Source organism: Hyla sarda, unplaced genomic scaffold (assembly GCF_029499605.1).
Source record: "Hyla sarda isolate aHylSar1 unplaced genomic scaffold, aHylSar1.hap1 scaffold_181, whole genome shotgun sequence".
Classification (NCBI taxonomy): Eukaryota; Metazoa; Chordata; class Amphibia; order Anura; family Hylidae; genus Hyla; species Hyla sarda.
In genome coordinates, this window is record NW_026608456.1 from 465,553 (window position 1) to 476,137 (window position 10,585).

General features: G+C 46.2%; 5 non-coding genes across 5 annotated transcripts; all 5 read left to right on the plus strand.

Moving 5' to 3' along the window:
* The first annotated feature begins 187 nt into the window (after positions 1-187).
* LOC130314287 (U2 spliceosomal RNA) lies at positions 188-378 on the plus strand. Its single transcript, XR_008862014.1, has one exon. It is a non-coding gene; the product is annotated as a U2 spliceosomal RNA (small nuclear RNA).
* Positions 379-2,466: 2,088 nt separating this feature from the next.
* LOC130314288 (U2 spliceosomal RNA) lies at positions 2,467-2,657 on the plus strand. The gene has a single exon (XR_008862015.1). It is a non-coding gene; the product is annotated as a U2 spliceosomal RNA (small nuclear RNA).
* Positions 2,658-4,743: 2,086 nt separating this feature from the next.
* Positions 4,744-4,934, plus strand: LOC130314289 (U2 spliceosomal RNA). Its single transcript, XR_008862016.1, has one exon. It is a non-coding gene; the product is annotated as a U2 spliceosomal RNA (small nuclear RNA).
* A 2,096-nt stretch (positions 4,935-7,030) lies between these two features.
* LOC130314290 (U2 spliceosomal RNA) lies at positions 7,031-7,221 on the plus strand. Its single transcript, XR_008862017.1, has one exon. It is a non-coding gene; the product is annotated as a U2 spliceosomal RNA (small nuclear RNA).
* Positions 7,222-9,318: 2,097 nt separating this feature from the next.
* Positions 9,319-9,509, plus strand: LOC130314291 (U2 spliceosomal RNA). Its single transcript, XR_008862018.1, has one exon. It is a non-coding gene; the product is annotated as a U2 spliceosomal RNA (small nuclear RNA).
* Positions 9,510-10,585: the final 1,076 nt, after the last annotated feature.

A 10,585-nucleotide genomic window follows, 5' to 3' on the forward strand; every position in this document is an offset into this window, starting at 1 on the left:
GAGTGCAATGGGCCCCTGTCTTGCTGCTTAGCAATAATGGTATGGGTTTAGGTTCTGCTGTGTGTACTGGTGGTTGACTGCCCCCCAGCCCAGAGTGTGCATGGAAAATTGTCTGGCAGCCTCCCTGACAGCAAGCAGTGATAGTGCCCATGAAGGGGACCTTGTTGGGCCCGCCCCTTTCACGGTTATCGCTTCTCGGCCTTTTGGCTAAGATCAAGTGTAGTATCTGTTCTTATCAGTTTAATATCTGATACGTCCCCTATCTGGGGACCATATATTAAATGGATTTTTGAGAACGGGGGCCGATTTCGAAGCTTGCTTCCGTCGCCCTATGCATTGACCCGATATGGCAGTATCTTCGGGTACAGTGCACCACCCCCTTACAGGGTTAAAAAGAAAGATTCCTACTTTCATTGCTACCTGCTTGCTGGCTAGCCAGCTAGCCAGCCCTGTGGGCCTTGCTGCTGCTGCAGCCAAAAAACAAAAGGTGGTGCTGCTGCTGCTTCTGCTGCTTCTGCTTCTGCTTGTGTCTGGCCCCTGTTGGAGCGTCCAGGCACAGGACTTCTGCTGCTGCTGACTAAATGGCCTCCTTAATTGGATCATTTGAGTAGCCAGCACACCTGTGCAGGTAGGGCATGACATGATAGGCAGCTGCCTTGATAGCGGGTGGGTGCTGAATGTTCCTAATTGACAAAATAAGATTAATGCTTATGAAGAAATATAAAATCTCATCCCTTCCCCAATATCGCGCCACACCCCTACCCCTTAATTCCCTGGTTGAACGTGATGGACATATGTCTTTTTTCGACCGTACTAACTATGTAACTATGTAACATAACATGGGGGGGGGGGGGTCTCCTGGCTGTTCACACAGGTGTGTCATTGCTGTACATTGACCATGCATTGCTTCTGTGGTATTGCAAAGGCAAAGACAAATGCTTCCAGCCATCCATTGCACTAATGGATTGGTCATCAGCTGGCTGTCTATGTCCCGCATCAATATAGACCAAAGTACAGAGGGTTAGGCTATGCTATTGTGCACCTACCTGATGCATCAGAAGGTGCGAGGCCCTTGCTAAATTCTGTGCACAGACTTTGAGATCTATGCTTTAGACTGTATCTAAACCTGCTCCAACATGGACTGACATTCTGGCCTACTTTCAGCCGATGCGACTTGTCTGTCGCTGAACAGTCGCTTTTTATGTATTCAGCACCTATGTATAATGTTGTAAAAATGCTCTAGAAGCTAAAGTCGCAGAAATGTCACACATATTTGGCCTGCAACTTTCTGTGCGACAAATTCAGACAGGAAAAATCAGTATAAATCCTTAGAAAATTATCCCCCAGTGTCTCCATCTGCTGGCGGTATTGAATAAGCATTGCTGCACTGATGGGGTATGCATTAGACGAAAAAAAAGAAGAAAAAGAAGAATAATACGCCCAGAAAAGAGGCGAAAAGGAGAAAAACGTAAAAAAACGTGAAAAAAAAGTAAGAGGAAGAGAAGGGAAAAAAAGGTGGAAATGGGTTTAAAAGTGATTTCGGCGGAGAAATATATATATATATATATATATATATATATATATATATATATATGCGCACACACACACATAGATATAAACGTATTCTCCGTTGAGATATTGCAGCCGCTGCTGTGTCCAGGCCCAGGAGCCTTAGCACTGTGCTGTGATGTCACTCAATACCACTGACATCACTAGGTGTAAACAACATCTCTCCTTTGCTGTGTATGTGACTATGGAGCTGTTTGGTGATGTCGTCTATTACGGCCTTCATAGAAGCAACAGGAGATTGTTGCATCCATCTTGAACCCTCAGAACTACAGTGCTATGATGTCACTCACTTCCACAGGCCTTGCAGAGTGTAAACAACAACAACCCAGCTTTGTTGTGTATGTAACCAAAGGGATTTGTGATGTCACCTAGAACCTTCACAGCAGCGACAGCTTTATGAGGAGCATCAGCACTGCTCTGCCTGAGCAGAACCATCACCGCCATAGGTTGTCAAATAACCCGGATTTAACCCACACAGGTAAGTCCAATGGGGTGCAGGCATGTCCTCTATGCTTACAGCTTCCCGTGGGTGTTGGTTTGATACCGTTTGGGGACAGCCAAGGAGGCATCTGCAGGCAACAAAGGTAGGTGTGTGCTTGTGTGTGTGTTTCCTATGCAGATCCTAAGCCCAGTGTCACATGCAAGTAGGAGGAGTAAGAAGGGTTCCTGGCAAATCCGGGTTATGGATTGCATTTAAAAAGGCCCCGTGGGAGTGCAATGGGCCCCTGTCTTGCTGCTTAGCAATAATGGTATGGGTTTAGGTTCTGCTGTGTGTACTGGTGGTTGACTGCCCCCCAGCCCAGAGTGTGCATGGAAAATTGTCTGGCAGCCTCCCTGACAGCAAGCAGTGATAGTGCCCATGAAGGGGACCTTGTTGGGCCCGCCCCTTTCACGGTTATCGCTTCTCGGCCTTTTGGCTAAGATCAAGTGTAGTATCTGTTCTTATCAGTTTAATATCTGATACGTCCCCTATCTGGGGACCATATATTAAATGGATTTTTGAGAACGGGGGCCGATTTCGAAGCTTGCTTCCGTCGCCCTATGCATTGACCCGATATGGCAGTATCTTCGGGTACAGTGCACCACCCCCTTACAGGGTTAAAAAGAAAGATTCCTACTTTCATTGCTACCTGCTTGCTGGCTAGCCAGCTAGCCAGCCCTGTGGGCCTTGCTGCTGCTGCAGCCAAAAAACAAAAGGTGGTGCTGCTGCTGCTTCTGCTGCTTCTGCTTCTGCTTGTGTCTGGCCCCTGTTGGAGCGTCCAGGCACAGGACTTCTGCTGCTGCTGACTAAATGGCCTCCTTAATTGGATCATTTGAGTAGCCAGCACACCTGTGCAGGTAGGGCATGACATGATAGGCAGCTGCCTTGATAGCGGGTGGGTGCTGAATGTTCCTAATTGACAAAATAAGATTAATGCTTATGAAGAAATATAAAATCTCATCCCTTCCCCAATATCGCGCCACACCCCTACCCCTTAATTCCCTGGTTGAACGTGATGGACATATGTCTTTTTTCGACCGTACTAACTATGTAACTATGTAACATAACATGGGGGGGGGGGTCTCCTGGCTGTTCACACAGGTGTGTCATTGCTGTACATTGACCATGCATTGCTTCTGTGGTATTGCAAAGGCAAAGACAAATGCTTCCAGCCATCCATTGCACTAATGGATTGGTCATCAGCTGCTGTCTATGTCCCGCATCAATATAGACCAAAGTACAGAGGGTTAGGCTATGCTATTGTGCACCTACCTGATGCATCAGAAGGTGCGAGGCCCTTGCTAAATTCTGTGCACAGACTTTGAGATCTATGCTTTAGACTGTATCTAAACCTGCTCCAACATGGACTGACATTCTGGCCTACTTTCAGCCGATGCGACTTGTCTGTCGCTGAACAGTCGCTTTTTATGTATTCAGCACCTATGTATAATGTTGTAAAAATGCTCTAGAAGCTAAAGTCGCAGAAATGTCACACATATTTGGCCTGCAACTTTCTGTGCGACAAATTCAGACAGGAAAAATCAGTATAAATCCTTAGAAAATTATCCCCCAGTGTCTCCATCTGCTGGCGGTATTGAATAAGCATTGCTGCACTGATGGGGTATGCATTAGACGAAAAAAAAGAAGAAAAAGAAGAATAATACGCCCAGAAAAGAGGCGAAAAGGAGAAAAAACGTAAAAAAACGTGAAAAAAAAGTAAGAGGAAGAGAAGGGAAAAAAAGGTGGAAATGGGTTTAAAAGTGATTTCGGCGGAGAAATATATATATATATATATATATATATATATATATATATATATATGCGCACACACACACATAGATATAAACGTATTCTCCGTTGAGATATTGCAGCCGCTGCTGTGTCCAGGCCCAGGAGCCTTAGCACTGTGCTGTGATGTCACTCAATACCACTGACATCACTAGGTGTAAACAACATCTCTCCTTTGCTGTGTATGTGACTATGGAGCTGTTTGGTGATGTCGTCTATTACGGCCTTCATAGAAGCAACAGGAGATTGTTGCATCCATCTTGAACCCTCAGAACTACAGTGCTATGATGTCACTCACTTCCACAGGCCTTGCAGAGTGTAAACAACAACAACCCAGCTTTGTTGTGTATGTAACCAAAGGGATTTGTGATGTCACCTAGAACCTTCACAGCAGCGACAGCTTTATGAGGAGCATCAGCACTGCTCTGCCTGAGCAGAACCATCACCGCCATAGGTTGTCAAATAACCCGGATTTAACCCACACAGGTAAGTCCAATGGGGTGCAGGCATGTCCTCTATGCTTACAGCTTCCCGTGGGTGTTGGTTTGATACCGTTTGGGGACAGCCAAGGAGGCATCTGCAGGCAACAAAGGTAGGTGTGTGCTTGTGTGTGTGTTTCCTATGCAGATCCTAAGCCCAGTGTCACATGCAAGTAGGAGGAGTAAGAAGGGTTCCTGGCAAATCCGGGTTATGGATTGCATTTAAAAAGGCCCCGTGGGAGTGCAATGGGCCCCTGTCTTGCTGCTTAGCAATAATGGTATGGGTTTAGGTTCTGCTGTGTGTACTGGTGGTTGACTGCCCCCCAGCCCAGAGTGTGCATGGAAAATTGTCTGGCAGCCTCCCTGACAGCAAGCAGTGATAGTGCCCATGAAGGGGACCTTGTTGGGCCCGCCCCTTTCACGGTTATCGCTTCTCGGCCTTTTGGCTAAGATCAAGTGTAGTATCTGTTCTTATCAGTTTAATATCTGATACGTCCCCTATCTGGGGACCATATATTAAATGGATTTTTGAGAACGGGGGCCGATTTCGAAGCTTGCTTCCGTCGCCCTATGCATTGACCCGATATGGCAGTATCTTCGGGTACAGTGCACCACCCCCTTACAGGGTTAAAAAGAAAGATTCCTACTTTCATTGCTACCTGCTTGCTGGCTAGCCAGCTAGCCAGCCCTGTGGGCCTTGCTGCTGCTGCAGCCAAAAAACAAAAGGTGGTGCTGCTGCTGCTTCTGCTGCTTCTGCTTCTGCTTGTGTCTGGCCCCTGTTGGAGCGTCCAGGCACAGGACTTCTGCTGCTGCTGACTAAATGGCCTCCTTAATTGGATCATTTGAGTAGCCAGCACACCTGTGCAGGTAGGGCATGACATGATAGGCAGCTGCCTTGATAGCGGGTGGGTGCTGAATGTTCCTAATTGACAAAATAAGATTAATGCTTATGAAGAAATATAAAATCTCATCCCTTCCCCAATATCGCGCCACACCCCTACCCCTTAATTCCCTGGTTGAACGTGATGGACATATGTCTTTTTTCGACCGTACTAACTATGTAACTATGTAACATAACATGGGGGGGGGGGTCTCCTGGCTGTTCACACAGGTGTGTCATTGCTGTACATTGACCATGCATTGCTTCTGTGGTATTGCAAAGGCAAAGACAAATGCTTCCACCCATCCATTGCACTAATGGATTGGTCATCAGCTGGCTGTCTATGTCCCGCATCAATATAGACCAAAGTACAGAGGGTTAGGCTATGCTATTGTGCACCTACCTGATGCATCAGAAGGTGCGAGGCCCTTGCTAAATTCTGTGCACAGACTTTGAGATCTATGCTTTAGACTGTATCTAAACCTGCTCCAACATGGACTGACATTCTGGCCTACTTTCAGCCGATGCGACTTGTCTGTCGCTGAACAGTCGCTTTTTATGTATTCAGCACCTATGTATAATGTTGTAAAAATGCTCTAGAAGCTAAAGTCGCAGAAATGTCACACATATTTGGCCTGCAACTTTCTGTGCGACAAATTCAGACAGGAAAAATCAGTATAAATCCTTAGAAAATTATCCCCCAGTGTCTCCATCTGCTGGCGGTATTGAATAAGCATTGCTGCACTGATGGGGTATGCATTAGACGAAAAAAAAGAAGAAAAAGAAGAATAATACACCCAGAAAAGAGGCGAAAAGGAGAAAAACGTAAAAAAACGTGAAAAAAAAGTAAGAGGAAGAGAAGGGAAAAAAAGGTGGAAATGGGTTTAAAAGTGATTTCGGCGGAGAAATATATATATATATATATATATATATATATATATATATATATATATATATATATGCGCACACACACACATAGATATAAACGTATTCTCCGTTGAGATATTGCAGCCGCTGCTGTGTCCAGGCCCAGGAGCCTTAGCACTGTGCTGTGATGTCACTCAATACCACTGACATCACTAGGTGTAAACAACATCTCTCCTTTGCTGTGTATGTGACTATGGAGCTGTTTGGTGATGTCGTCTATTACGGCCTTCATAGAAGCAACAGGAGATTGTTGCATCCATCTTGAACCCTCAGAACTACAGTGCTATGATGTCACTCACTTCCACAGGCCTTGCAGAGTGTAAACAACAACAACCCAGCTTTGTTGTGTATGTAACCAAAGGGATTTGTGATGTCACCTAGAACCTTCACAGCAGCGACAGCTTTATGAGGAGCATCAGCACTGCTCTGCCTGAGCAGAACCATCACCGCCATAGGTTGTCAAATAACCCGGATTTAACCCACACAGGTAAGTCCAATGGGGTGCAGGCATGTCCTCTATGCTTACAGCTTCCCGTGGGTGTTGGTTTGATACCGTTTGGGGACAGCCAAGGAGGCATCTGCAGGCAACAAAGGTAGGTGTGTGCTTGTGTGTGTGTTTCCTATGCAGATCCTAAGCCCAGTGTCACATGCAAGTAGGAGGAGTAAGAAGGGTTCCTGGCAAATCCGGGTTATGGATTGCATTTAAAAAGGCCCCGTGGGAGTGCAATGGGCCCCTGTCTTGCTGCTTAGCAATAATGGTATGGGTTTAGGTTCTGCTGTGTGTACTGGTGGTTGACTGCCCCCCAGCCCAGAGTGTGCATGGAAAATTGTCTGGCAGCCTCCCTGACAGCAAGCAGTGATAGTGCCCATGAAGGGGACCTTGTTGGGCCCGCCCCTTTTACGGTTATCGCTTCTCGGCCTTTTGGCTAAGATCAAGTGTAGTATCTGTTCTTATCAGTTTAATATCTGATACGTCCCCTATCTGGGGACCATATATTAAATGGATTTTTGAGAACGGGGGCCGATTTCGAAGCTTGCTTCCGTCGCCCTATGCATTGACCCGATATGGCAGTATCTTCGGGTACAGTGCACCACCCCCTTACAGGGTTAAAAAGAAAGATTCCTACTTTCATTGCTACCTGCTTGCTGGCTAGCCAGCTAGCCAGCCCTGTGGGCCTTGCTGCTGCTGCAGCCAATAAACAATAGGTGGTGCTGCTGCTGCTTCTGCTGCTTCTGCTTCTGCTTGTGTCTGGCCCCTGTTGGAGCGTCCAGGCACAGGACTTCTGCTGCTGCTGACTAAATGGCCTCCTTAATTGGATCATTTGAGTAGCCAGCACACCTGTGCAGGTAGGGCATGACATGATAGGCAGCTGCCTTGATAGCGGGTGGGTGCTGAATGTTCCTAATTGACAAAATAAGATTAATGCTTATGAAGAAATATAAAATCTCATCCCTTCCCCAATATCGCGCCACACCCCTACCCCTTAATTCCCTGGTTGAACGTGATGGACATATGTCTTTTTTCGACCGTACTAACTATGTAACTATGTAACATAACATGGGGGGGGGGGGGGGGGTCTCCTGGCTGTTCACACAGGTGTGTCATTGCTGTACATTGACCATGCATTGCTTCTGTGGTATTGCAAAGGCAAAGACAAATGCTTCCAGCCATCCATTGCACTAATGGATTGGTCATCAGCTGGCTGTCTATGTCCCGCATCAATATAGACCAAAGTACAGAGGGTTAGGCTATGCTATTGTGCACCTACCTGATGCATCAGAAGGTGCGAGGCCCTTGCTAAATTCTGTGCACAGACTTTGAGATCTATGCTTTAGACTGTATCTAAACCTGCTCCAACATGGACTGACATTCTGGCCTACTTTCAGCCGATGCGACTTGTCTGTCGCTGAACAGTCGCTTTTTATGTATTCAGCACCTATGTATAATGTTGTAAAAATGCTCTAGAAGCTAAAGTCGCAGAAATGTCACACATATTTGGCCTGCAACTTTCTGTGCGACAAATTCAGACGGAAAAATCAGTATAAATCCTTAGAAAATTATCCCCCAGTGTCTCCATCTGCTGGCGGTATTGAATAAGCATTGCTGCACTGATGGGGTATGCATTAGACGAAAAAAAAGAAGAAAAAGAAGAATAATACGCCCAGAAAAGAGGCGAAAAGGAGAAAAACGTAAAAAAACGTGAAAAAAAAGTAAGAGGAAGAGAAGGGAAAAAAAGGTGGAAATGGGTTTAAAAGTGATTTCGGCGGAGAAATATATATATATATATATATATATATATATATATATATATATATATATATGCGCACACACACACATAGATATAAACGTATTCTCCGTTGAGATATTGCAGCCGCTGCTGTGTCCAGGCCCAGGAGCCTTAGCACTGTGCTGTGATGTCACTCAATACCACTGACATCACTAGGTGTAAACAACATCTCTCCTTTGCTGTGTATGTGACTATGGAGCTGTTTGGTGATGTCGTCTATTACGGCCTTCATAGAAGCAACAGGAGATTGTTGCATCCATCTTGAACCCTCAGAACTACAGTGCTATGATGTCACTCACTTCCACAGGCCTTGCAGAGTGTAAACAACAACAACCCAGCTTTGTTGTGTATGTAACCAAAGGGATTTGTGATGTCACCTAGAACCTTCACAGCAGCGACAGCTTTATGAGGAGCATCAGCACTGCTCTGCCTGAGCAGAACCATCACCGCCATAGGTTGTCAAATAACCCGGATTTAACCCACACAGGTAAGTCCAATGGGGTGCAGGCATGTCCTCTATGCTTACAGCTTCCCGTGGGTGTTGGTTTGATACCGTTTGGGGACAGCCAAGGAGGCATCTGCAGGCAACAAAGGTAGGTGTGTGCTTGTGTGTGTGTTTCCTATGCAGATCCTAAGCCCAGTGTCACATGCAAGTAGGAGGAGTAAGAAGGGTTCCTGGCAAATCCGGGTTATGGATTGCATTTAAAAAGGCCCCGTGGGAGTGCAATGGGCCCCTGTCTTGCTGCTTAGCAATAATGGTATGGGTTTAGGTTCTGCTGTGTGTACTGGTGGTTGACTGCCCCCCAGCCCAGAGTGTGCATGGAAAATTGTCTGGCAGCCTCCCTGACAGCAAGCAGTGATAGTGCCCATGAAGGGGACCTTGTTGGGCCCGCCCCTTTCACGGTTATCGCTTCTCGGCCTTTTGGCTAAGATCAAGTGTAGTATCTGTTCTTATCAGTTTAATATCTGATACGTCCCCTATCTGGGGACCATATATTAAATGGATTTTTGAGAACGGGGGCCGATTTCGAAGCTTGCTTCCGTCGCCCTATGCATTGACCCGATATGGCAGTATCTTCGGGTACAGTGCACCACCCCCTTACAGGGTTAAAAAGAAAGATTCCTACTTTCATTGCTACCTGCTTGCTGGCTAGCCAGCTAGCCAGCCCTGTGGGCCTTGCTGCTGCTGCAGCCAATAAACAAAAGGTGGTGCTGCTGCTGCTTCTGCTGCTTCTGCTTCTGCTTGTGTCTGGCCCCTGTTGGAGCGTCCAGGCACAGGACTTCTGCTGCTGCTGACTAAATGGCCTCCTTAATTGGATCATTTGAGTAGCCAGCACACCTGTGCAGGTAGGGCATGACATGATAGGCAGCTGCCTTGATAGCGGGTGGGTGCTGAATGTTCCTAATTGACAAAATAAGATTAATGCTTATGAAGAAATATAAAATCTCATCCCTTCCCCAATATCGCGCCACACCCCTACCCCTTAATTCCCTGGTTGAACGTGATGGACATATGTCTTTTTTCGACCGTACTAACTATGTAACTATGTAACATAACATGGGGGGGGGGGGGTCTCCTGGCTGTTCACACAGGTGTGTCATTGCTGTACATTGACCATGCATTGCTTCTGTGGTATTGCAAAGGCAAAGACAAATGCTTCCAGCCATCCATTGCACTAATGGATTGGTCATCAGCTGGCTGTCTATGTCCCGCATCAATATAGACCAAAGTACAGAGGGTTAGGCTATGCTATTGTGCACCTACCTGATGCATCAGAAGGTGCGAGGCCCTTGCTAAATTCTGTGCACAGACTTTGAGATCTATGCTTTAGACTGTATCTAAACCTGCTCCAACATGGACTGACATTCTGGCCTACTTTCAGCCGATGCGACTTGTCTGTCGCTGAACAGTCGCTTTTTATGTATTCAGCACCTATGTATAATGTTGTAAAAATGCTCTAGAAGCTAAAGTCGCAGAAATGTCACACATATTTGGCCTGCAACTTTCTGTGCGACAAATTCAGACAGGAAAAATCAGTATAAATCCTTAGAAAATTATCCCCCAGTGTCTCCATCTGCTGGCGGTATTGAATAAGCATTGCTGCACTGATGGGGTATGCATTAGACGAAAAAAAAGAAGAAAAAGAAGAATAATACGCCCAGAAAAGAGGCG